This window comes from Bombina bombina, unplaced genomic scaffold (assembly GCF_027579735.1).
Source record: "Bombina bombina isolate aBomBom1 unplaced genomic scaffold, aBomBom1.pri scaffold_1299, whole genome shotgun sequence".
NCBI classification, from domain to species: Eukaryota; Metazoa; Chordata; class Amphibia; order Anura; family Bombinatoridae; genus Bombina; species Bombina bombina.
The window spans coordinates 19,692-31,180 of NW_026512318.1; the positions used below are offsets into that span (position 1 = coordinate 19,692).

Below are 11,489 nucleotides of genomic sequence, written 5' to 3' on the forward strand. Positions count from 1 at the left end.
ACAGTAACATCACAGCCTATACTTTATTTCACTATATAACTGTAATATAAGCACAGTAACATCACAGCCTATACTTTATCTCACTATATAACCTGTAATATAAGTACAGTAACATTACAGCCTATAATTTATCTCACTATATAACCTGTAATATAAGCACAGTAACATTACAGCCTATACTTTATCTCACTATATAACCTGTAATATAAGCACAGTAACATTACAGCCTATACTTTATCTCACTATATAACCTGTAATATAAGTACAGTAACATCACAGCCTATACTTTATCTCACTACATAACCTGTAATATAAGCACAGTAACTTACAGCCTATACTTTATCTCACTATATAACCTGTAATATAAGCACAGTAACTTCACAGCCTATACTTTATCTCACTATATAACCTGTAATATAAGCACAGTAACATTACAGCCTATACTTTATCTCACTACATAACCTGTAATATAAGCACAGTAACATTACAGCCTATACTTTTAATCTCAGTAAGTAACCTGTAATATAAGCACAGTAACATCACAGCCTATACTTTATCTCACTATATAACCTGTAATATAAGCCACAGTAACATCACAGCCATATACTTTATTTCACTATATAACCTGTAATATAAGCACAGTAACATCACAGCTTATACTTTATCTCACTATATAACCTGTAATATAAGCACAGTAACATTACAGCCTATACTTTAGTTCACTATATAACCTGTAATATAAGTACAGTAACATTACAGCCTATACTTTATCTCATTACATAACCTGTAATATAAGCACAGTACGATCACAGCCTATACTTCATCTCACTATATAACCTGTAATATAAGTACAGTAACATTACAGCCTATACTTTATCTCACTATATGACCTGTAATATAAGCACAGTAACATTACAGCCTATACTTTATCTCATTACATAACCTGTAATATAAGCCACAGTACATCACAGCTTATACTTTATCTCACTATATAATCTGTAATATAAGCACAGTAACATTACACCCTATACTTTATCTCACTATATAACCTGTAATATAAGTACAGTAACATTACAGCCTATACTTTATCTCACTACATAACCTGTAATATAAGCACAGTAACATCACAGCCTATACTTTATCTCACTATATAAAGCTGTAATGTAAGCACAGTAACATCACATCCTATACTTTATCTCACTATATAACCTGTATATAAGCACAGTAACATTACAGCCTATACTTATATCTCACTAATAACCTGTAATATATGCACAGTAACATTACAGCCTATACTTTATCTCACTATATAACCTGCAATGTAAGCACAATAACATAACAGCCCTATACTTTAATCTCACTACATAAACTGTAATATAAGCACAGTAACATCACATCCTATACTTTATCTCACTATATAAACCTGTAATATAAGCACAGTAACATCACAGCCTATACTTTATCTCACTATATAACCTGTAATATAAGCACAGTAACATCACAGCCTATACTTTATCTCACTATATAACCTGTATTATAAGTACAGTAACATTACAGCCTATACTTTATCTCACTATATAACCTGTAAGCACAGTAACATCACAGCCTATACTTTATCTTACTATATAACCTGTAATATAAGCACAGTAACATCACAGTCTATACTTTATCTCACTATATAACCTGTAATATAAGCACAGTAATATCACAGCCTATACTTTATCTCACTATATAACCAGTAATATAAGCACAGTAACATTACAGCCTATACTTTATCTCACTATTTGACCTGTAATATAAGCACAGTAACATCACAGCCTATACTTTATCTCACTATATAACCTGCAATGTAAGCACAATAACATAACAGCCTATACTTTATCTCACTACATAACCTGTAATATAAGCACAGTAACATCACATCCTATACTTTATCTCACTATATAACCTGTAATATAAGCACAGTAACATCACAGCCTATACTTTATCTCACTATATAACCTGTAATATAAGCACAGTAACATCACAGCCTATACTTTATCTCACTATATAACCTGTAATATAGTACAGTAACATTACAGCCTATACTTTATCTCACTATATAACCTGTAAGCACAGTAACATCACAGCCTATACTTTATCTTACTATATAACCTGTAATATAAGCACAGTAACATCACAGTCTATACTTTATCTCACTATATAACCTGTAATATAAGCACAGTAATATCACAGCCTATACTTTATCTCACTATATAAACCTGTAATATAAGCACAGTAACATTACAGCCTATACTTTATCTCACTATTTGACTGTAATATAAGCACAGTAACATCACAGCCTATACTTTATCGCACTATATAACCTGTAATATAAGTACAGTAACATTACAGCCTATACTTTATCTCACTATATAACCTGTAATATAATCACAGTAACATCACAGCCCTATACTTTATCTCACTATATGACCTGTAATATAAGCACAGTAACATCACAGCCTATACTTTATCTCACTATATAACCTGTAATATAAGCACAGTAACATCACAGCCTATACTTTATCTCACTATATAACCTGTAATATAAGCACATTGTAACATCACAGCCTATACTTTATCTCACTATATAACCTGTAATATAAGCACTGTAACATCACAGCCTATACTTTAATCTCACTATATAACCTGTATATAAGTACAGTAACATTACAGCCTATACTTTATCTCATTACATAACCTGTAATATAAGCACAGTACGATCACAGCCTATACTTTATCTCACTATATAACCTGTAATATAAGTACAGTAACATCACAGCTTATACTTTATCTCACTATATAACCTGTAATATAAGCACAGTAACATTACAGCCGATACTTTAGTTCACTATATAACCTGTAATATAAGTACTAGTAACATTACAGCCTATACTTTATCTCATTACATAACCTGTAATATAAGCACAGTACGATCACAGCCGCTATACTTTTTCTCACTATATAACCTGTAATATAAGTACAGTAACATTACAGCCTATACTTTATCTCACTATATGACCTGTAATATAAGCACAGTAACATCACAGCCTATACTTTATTTCACTATATAACCTGTAATATAAGCACAGTAACATCACAGCTTATACTTTATCTCACTATATAACCTGTAATATAAGCACAGTAACATTACAGCCTATACTTTAGTTCACTATATAACCTGTAATATAAGCACAGTAACATTACAGCCTATACTTTATCTCACTATATAACCTGCAATGTAAGCACAATAACATAACAGCCTATACTTTATCTCACTACATAAACTGTAATATAAGCACAGTAACATCACATCCTATACTTTATCTCACTATATAACCTGTAATATAAGCACAGTAACATCACAGCCTATACTTTATCTCACTATATAACCTGTAATATAAGCACAGTAACATCACAGCCTATACTTTATCTCACTATATAACCTGTAATATAAGTACAGTAACATTACAGCCTATACTTTATCTCACTATATAAGCTGTAATGTAAGCACAGTAACATCACATCCTATACTTTATCTCACTATATAACCTGTAATATAAGCACAGTAACATTACAGCCTATACTTTATCTCACTATATAACCTGTAATATAAGCACAGTAACATTACAGCCTATACTTTATCTCACTATATAACCTGCAATGTAAGCACAATAACATAACAGCCTATACTTTATCTCACTACATAAACTGTAATATAAGCACAGACATAACATCACATCCTATACTTTATCTCACTATATAACCTGTAATATAAGCACAGTAACATCACAGCCTATACTTTATCTCACTATAACCTGTAATATAAGCACAGTAACATCACAGCCTATACTTTATCTCACTATATAACCTGTAATATAAGTACAGTAACATTACAGCCTATACTTTATCTCACTATATAACCTGTAAGCACAGTAACATCACAGCCTATACTTTATCTTACTATATAACCTGTAATATAAGCACAGTAACATCACAGTCTATACTTTATCTCACTATATAACCTGTAATATAAGCACAGTAATATCACAGCCTATACTTTATCTCACTATATAACCTGTAATATAAGCACAGTAACATTACAGCCTATACTTTATCTCACTATTTGACCTGTAATATAAGCACAGTAACATCACAGCCTATACTTTATCTCACTATATAACCTGCAATGTAAGCACAATAACATAACAGCCTATACTTTATCTCACTACATAACCTGTAATATAAGCACAGTAACATCACATCCTATACTTTATCTCACTATATAACCTGTAATATAAGCACAGTAACATCACAGCCTATACTTTATCTCACTATATAACCTGTAATATAAGCACAGTAACATCACAGGCCTATACTTTTATCTCACTATATAACCTGTAATATAAGTACAGTAACATTACAGCCTATACTTTATCTCACTATATAACCTGTAAAGCACAGAGAACATCAACAGGCCTATACTTATCTTACTATATAACCTGTAATATAAGCACAGTAACATCACAGTCTAATACTTTATCTCACTATATAACCTGTAATATAAGCACAGTAATAACACAGCCTATACTTTATCTCACTATATAACCTGTAATATAAGGCACAGTAACATTAACAGCCTATACTTTATCTCACTATTTGACCTGTATATAAGCACAGTAACATCACAGCCTATACTTAATCGTCACTATATAACCTGTAATATAAGTACAATAACATTACAGCCTATACTTTATCTCACTACATACCTGTAATAAAATCACAGTAACATCACAGCCTATACTTTATCTCACTATATCACCTGTAATATAAGCACAGTAACATCACAGCCTATACTTTATCTCACTATATAACCTGTAATATAAGCACAGTAACATCACAGCCTATACTTTATCTCACTATATAACCTGTAATATAAGCACAGTAACATCACAGCCTATACTTTATCTCACTATATAACCTGTAATATAAGCACTGTAACATCACAGCCTATACTTTATCTCACTATATAACCTGTAATATAAGTACAGTAACATTACAGCCTATACTTTATCTCATTACATAACCTGTAATATAAGCACAGTACGATCACAGCCTATACTTTATCTCACTATATAACCTGTAATATAAGTACAGTAACATCACAGCTTATACTTTATCTCACTATATAACCTGTAATATAAGCACAGTAACATTACAGCCGATACTTTAGTTCACTATATAACCTGTAATATAAGTACAGTAACATTACAGCCTATACTTTATCTCATTACATAACCTGTAATATAAGCACAGTACGATCACAGCCTATACTTTATCTCACTATATAACCAGTAATATAAGTACAGTTAACATTACAGCCTATACTTTATCTCACTATATGACCTGTAATATAAGCACAGTAACATCACAGCCTATACTTTATTTCACTATATAACCTGTAATATAAGCACAGTAACATCACAGCTTTATACTTTATCTCACTATATAACCTGTATATAAAGCACAGTAACATTACAGCCTATACTTTATGTTCACTATATAACCTGTAATATAAGTACAGTAACATTACAGCCTATACTTTATCTCAGTACATAACCTGTAATATAAGCACAGTAACATTACAGCCTATACTTTTTATCTCAGTATGTAACCTGTAATATAAGCACAGTAACATCACAGCCTATACATAACCTGTACTATAAGCACAGTAACATCACAGCCTATACTTTATTTCACTATATAACCTGTAATATAAGCACAGTAACATCACAGCCTATACTTTATCTCACTATATAACTGTAATAAAAGTACAGTAACATTACAGCCTATACTTTATCTCACTATATAACCTGTAATATAAGCACAGGTAACATTACAGCCTATACGTTATCTCATTATATAACCTGTAATATAAGCACAGTAACGATTACAGCCTATACTTTATCTCACTATATAACCTGTAATATAAGTACAGTAACATCACAGCCTATACTTTATCTCACTACATAACCTGTAAGTATAAGCACAGTAACATTACAGCCTATACTTTATCTCACTATATAACCTGTAATATAAGCACAGTAACATCTCAGCCTATACTTTATCTCACTATATAACCTGTAATATAAGCACAGTAACATTACAGCCTATACTTTATCTCACTACAAACCTGTAATATAAGCACAGTGACATCACAGCCTATACTTTATCTCACTATATAACCTGTAATATAAGCACAGTAACATCACAGCCTATACTTTATCTCACTATATAACCTGAAATATAAGCACAGTAACATTACAGCCTATACTTTATCTCACTACAGAACCTGTAATATAAGCAACAGTAACATACAGCCTATACTTTTAATCTCAGTATGTAACCTGTAATATAAGCACAGTAACATCACGAGCCTATACTTTATCTCACTATATAACCTGTAATATAAGCACAGTAACATCACAGCCTATACTTTATTTCACTATATAACCTGTAATATAAGCACAGTAACATCACAGCTTATACTTTATCTCACTATATAACCTGTAATATAAGCACAGTAACATTACAGCCTATACTTTAGTTCACTATATAACCTGTAATATAAAAGTACAGTAACAATACAGCCTATACTTTATCTCATTACATAACCTGTAATATAAGCACAGTACGATCACAGCCTATACTTCATCTCACTATATAACCTGTAATATAAGTTACAGGAACATTACAGCCGTATACTTTATCTCACTATATGAACCTGTAATATAAGCACAGTAACATACAGCCTATACTTTATCTCATTACATAACCTGTAATATAAGCCACAGTAACATCAAAGCTTATACTTTATCTCACTATATAATCTGTAATATAAGCACAGTAACATTACACCCTATACTTTATCTCACTATATAACCTGTAATATAAGTACAGTACATTACAGGTCCTATACTTTATCTCACTACATAACCTGTAATATAAGCACAGTAACATCACAGCCTATACTTTATCTCACTATATAAGCTGTAATGTAAGCACAGTAACATCACATCCTATACTTTATCTCACTATATAACCTGTAATATAAGCACAGTAACATTACAGCCTATACTTTATCTCACTATATAACCTGTAATATAAGCACAGTAACATTACAGCCTATACTTTATCTCACTATATAACCTGCAATGTAAGCACAATAACATAACAGCTATACTTTATCTCACTACATAACCTGTAATATAAGCACTGTAACATCACATCCTATACTTTATCTCACTATATAACCTGTAATATAAAGCACAGTAACATCACAGCCTATACTTTATCTCACTATATAACCTGTAATATAAGCACAGTAACATCACAGCCTATACTTTATCTCACTATATAACCTGTAATATAAGTACAGTAACATTACAGCCTATACTTTATCTCACTATATAACCTGTAAGCACAGTAACATCACAGCCTATACTTTATCTTACTATATAACCTGTAATATAAGCACAGTAACATCCACAGTCTATACTTTATCTCACTATATAACCTGTAATATAAGCACGTAATATCACAGCCTATACTTTATCTCACTATATAACCTGTAATATAAGCACAGTAACATTACAGCCTATACTTTATCTCACTATTTTACCTGTAATATAAGCACAGTAACATCACAGCCTATACTTTATCGCACTATATAACCTGTAATATAAGTACAGTACCATTACAGCCTATACTTTATCTCACTATATAACCTGTAATATAATCACAGTAACATCACAGCCTATACTTTAATCTCACTATATGACCTGTAATATAAGCACAGTAACATCACAGCCTATACTTTATCTCACTATATAACCTGTAATATAAGCACAGTAACATCACAGCCTAAACTTTATCTCACTACATAACCTGTAATATAAGCACAGTAACATCACAGCCTATACTTTATCTCACTATATAACCTGTAATATAAGCACGTGTAACATCACAGCCTATACTTTATCTCACTATATAACCTGTAATATAAGCAACAGTATCATTACAGCCTATACTTTATCTCACTATATAACCTGTTAATATAATCACAGTAACATCACAGCCTATACTTTATCTCACTACATAACCTGTAATATAAGCACAGTACGATCACAGCCTATACTTTATCTCACTATAAAATCTGTAATTATAAGCAACAGTAACATCACAGCCTCTACTTTATCTCATTACATAAACTGTAATATAAGCAGGTTTGTGCAGGCATTGGGCATGTAAGGGGATAAAGTGGTGCATGTGCAGTGACTGCCAGTAATGTTATGCATGAGGTGTTGTTCAGTAGCTGGGCATGTACTTTATCTCACTATTTGACCTGTAAGATAAGCACAGTAACAGTTAATCCAAAAATAGAACATAAATTCCGAGTGTACCTGTGAATACAAATAACAAAATAGTGCAATATGCTAAATCAATCCTAAATCTAAATGAAATGAGGCTTACCATAAATAGCCAACGCGTTTCTGCCCTTCCTTGGGCCTTTTCAAGACCTATCCACGTGCTGGATATGTATGGGGATAAATCGTATGCTGTGCGAGTGACTGCCAGGTAATGTCATGTGCGAGGTTTGTGCAGTCACTGGGAATTTAAGGGGAAAAATTTTAATGTCATGCATGAAGTTTGCGCAGGCGCTGGATATCTATGGGGATACATTGTGCATGTGCAGTGACTGCTAGTAATGTCAAGCATGAGGTTTGCGCAGGTGCTGGATATTTTTGAGTATACATTGTGCATGTGCAGTGACTGCTATTTATGTCATGTGCGAGGTTTGCCCAGGCGCTGTATATGTATGGGGATAATTTGTGCATGTGAAGTGACTGCCAGTTATGTTATGTGCAAGGTGTGTGCAGTCACTGGGCATTTAAGGAGATAAATTGTACATGTGCAGTGACTGCTAGTAATGTCATGTGTGAGGTTTGCACAGGCACTGGAAATGTATGGGGATAAATTGTGCAGTCATGTGTGAGGTTTGCGCATGCGCTGGACATGTATGGGGATAAATCGTGCATGTGCAGTGACTGCCAGTAATGTCATATGTGAGGTTTGCGCAGGCGTTGAATACTGTCAGCACTTTTTGACTGATACCCAGATGGCAGCTACATTTGACTGATGCAGATTTGGGAGAGGATTGGATCTCACTCTTGGACATTTTGTAATTAGGTACATTTTGGTTTAGAGCACAGTGATGTCCTTTTTCATTGCTCAGTGACAGCAGTTTCTGTTTCTGTCTCTCAGGTGGGGACGATGAGATTTCCTTCCAGCCGGCGGACCTGATCACAGACATAGAGATGGTGGATGAGGGCTGGTGGAGTGGAACCTGTGGAGGGCGCCGTGGGCTGTTCCCTGCTAACTATGTGCAGCTTGTACAATAATCATGTATCATGTGTGCAACAAAGGAACACTGTCAGCTTCCTTACAGGCCGCAGCTTTTTTTCTAGGGACATGACCCAGCAACTATACACTCCCGCACTCTTTATTATAGGGATTTGACCCATCGACTATACACTCCCGTAGCGACTATACTGTTGGTATATACCAGGGTTATAATACAATTTACTTATTATTATTCTTACTAAAATAACCTCCAACTAAAATGTATACAAAACAATTGAAATAAATATTTATTCCTAAATTCTTAGATTAGTTAGCCTTATAAACACATTGAATCATATTTAAGTAGAAACTAGAATAGATTATGAATCAACTATACATGCTTATGCCGTTATAATATTCTTTATAAGGTAAACCAAAAATATATCTTACTTACAATGAATCACATTAAAATATCACTATAAAGTACCAGAATCTTTTTAAATTAGCCAATAACTCTAATTCATTGCCCAATATGGATTACAAGCTTACTCTGCTTAATTTACAACAATCAGAGATTTAAATACAATAACCAATTTTGAAATATCTCACAATAGCTCCAAATAACTTAATAAACACCAGAGAGATTTACTTACAATAATAAGCCTGACTTAGAGATATGAAATACAAAACACCTTTATCTAGCAAATAAGATTACTTAGCATCAATATGACTAGTTCTAAACTACACAGGATTATGAACATGAACTTAAAATACAAAGTGCCCTTTTAAACCACCAGCTTCAATTAAACTATAGCTATAGAATACCTTTGATGTAAATATTATATATACTTAACAATTGCTTATACTTTACCAGATAACAAAATGAATGCTCAGCTTCTTCTGATAAGTACAGTTCACTTCATAAATAATAAAGGTATTTGCAATTTAGAGAATAAAAGATTTAGGCCCAATGTTGCTTTCTGTAAACCAAGGCAGCAAGATAAGTCAGAGAGTTTAAACTCAGCAGCATGATCCTTTTTTTCCTCTGTGCAAGCGACTATATCATGTGATAAGTCCCACATTTTTATACGCTCTTGATAGGCCCTTAACGAATCTTGTCTGTGATAGGTCCTTCGAGCCAAACATTTAATTGTCTTATTGGGAACATATGGTTATTTGATACTATAATTCCCTTTGGTTGTAATTCTTGCATAAACCACTAGATGGTAGCAGACAAACAGAAATGCAGTCTTACTATCAAATACTATTAACAGTACATACAGATTCTTATATATATTCAAATGTATATTTAGTATATTCACTATTTCTTGATTTTAGCAAAACCTGTCTGGTCACATATATGTCCCATCTAATATGATTTAGCATGTATTTATAGATACTAAACATAAGCATATCTCTAGTAATTTTTTAAACTGCATTTAAAAATCACATTTTCCATGAAAGGATTTAAAAGGATCACAATACCTTCAGCATGGATCTAGCTAATATCTCAGTTATCATCTTAATATCACATACATACCTTGAGATTAGCAATCAGTTGTAATTTCTAAAAAATTCTATATTTATATTGGATTATTTTCCCATACCAATATCAATATTGCATATATGTATATCTCTTGCTGAGTGTATAAAAACATATGATAAAATTTACAGCAACAATTAAATATGCACTTATTAGATGCCTTTACAGTTGCATTTTTTATGAGGGACTAGTAGTATAAATCAATAAAATATAAATGTTTATCTGACTTATTTTGTATATTAGTTCATTTGATATACTGGTACATATATATTGCATTTCCTAGTCACCATCTCATTGGGTTATTATGTGTCTGAAAAATATAAAGAAACAGATGTTATTACTCTGAGACTCTAGAACACATTTCAAATTCACCAATGCAGCCTTTCAATAGAGCAGACATTTATCCAATATAGTATGCTTCAGATCAATACATACACACACACACACACACATATATATATATATATATATATATATATATATTGTTAATATAATCTTATATGAA

The 11,489-nt window shown here is 32.3% G+C and overlaps 1 long non-coding RNA gene across 1 annotated transcript in view; it reads left to right on the forward strand.

Moving 5' to 3' along the window:
* The window catches only part of LOC128644231 (uncharacterized), a 28,862-nt gene extending 17,652 nt beyond the window's left edge, over nucleotides 1-11,210 (forward strand). The window contains exon 2 of the long non-coding RNA XR_008399957.1: nucleotides 9,364-11,210. This is a non-coding gene — a long non-coding RNA (uncharacterized LOC128644231). The remainder of the gene's footprint in view (nucleotides 1-9,363) is intronic.
* The last annotated feature ends 279 nt before the right edge of the window (nucleotides 11,211-11,489 follow it).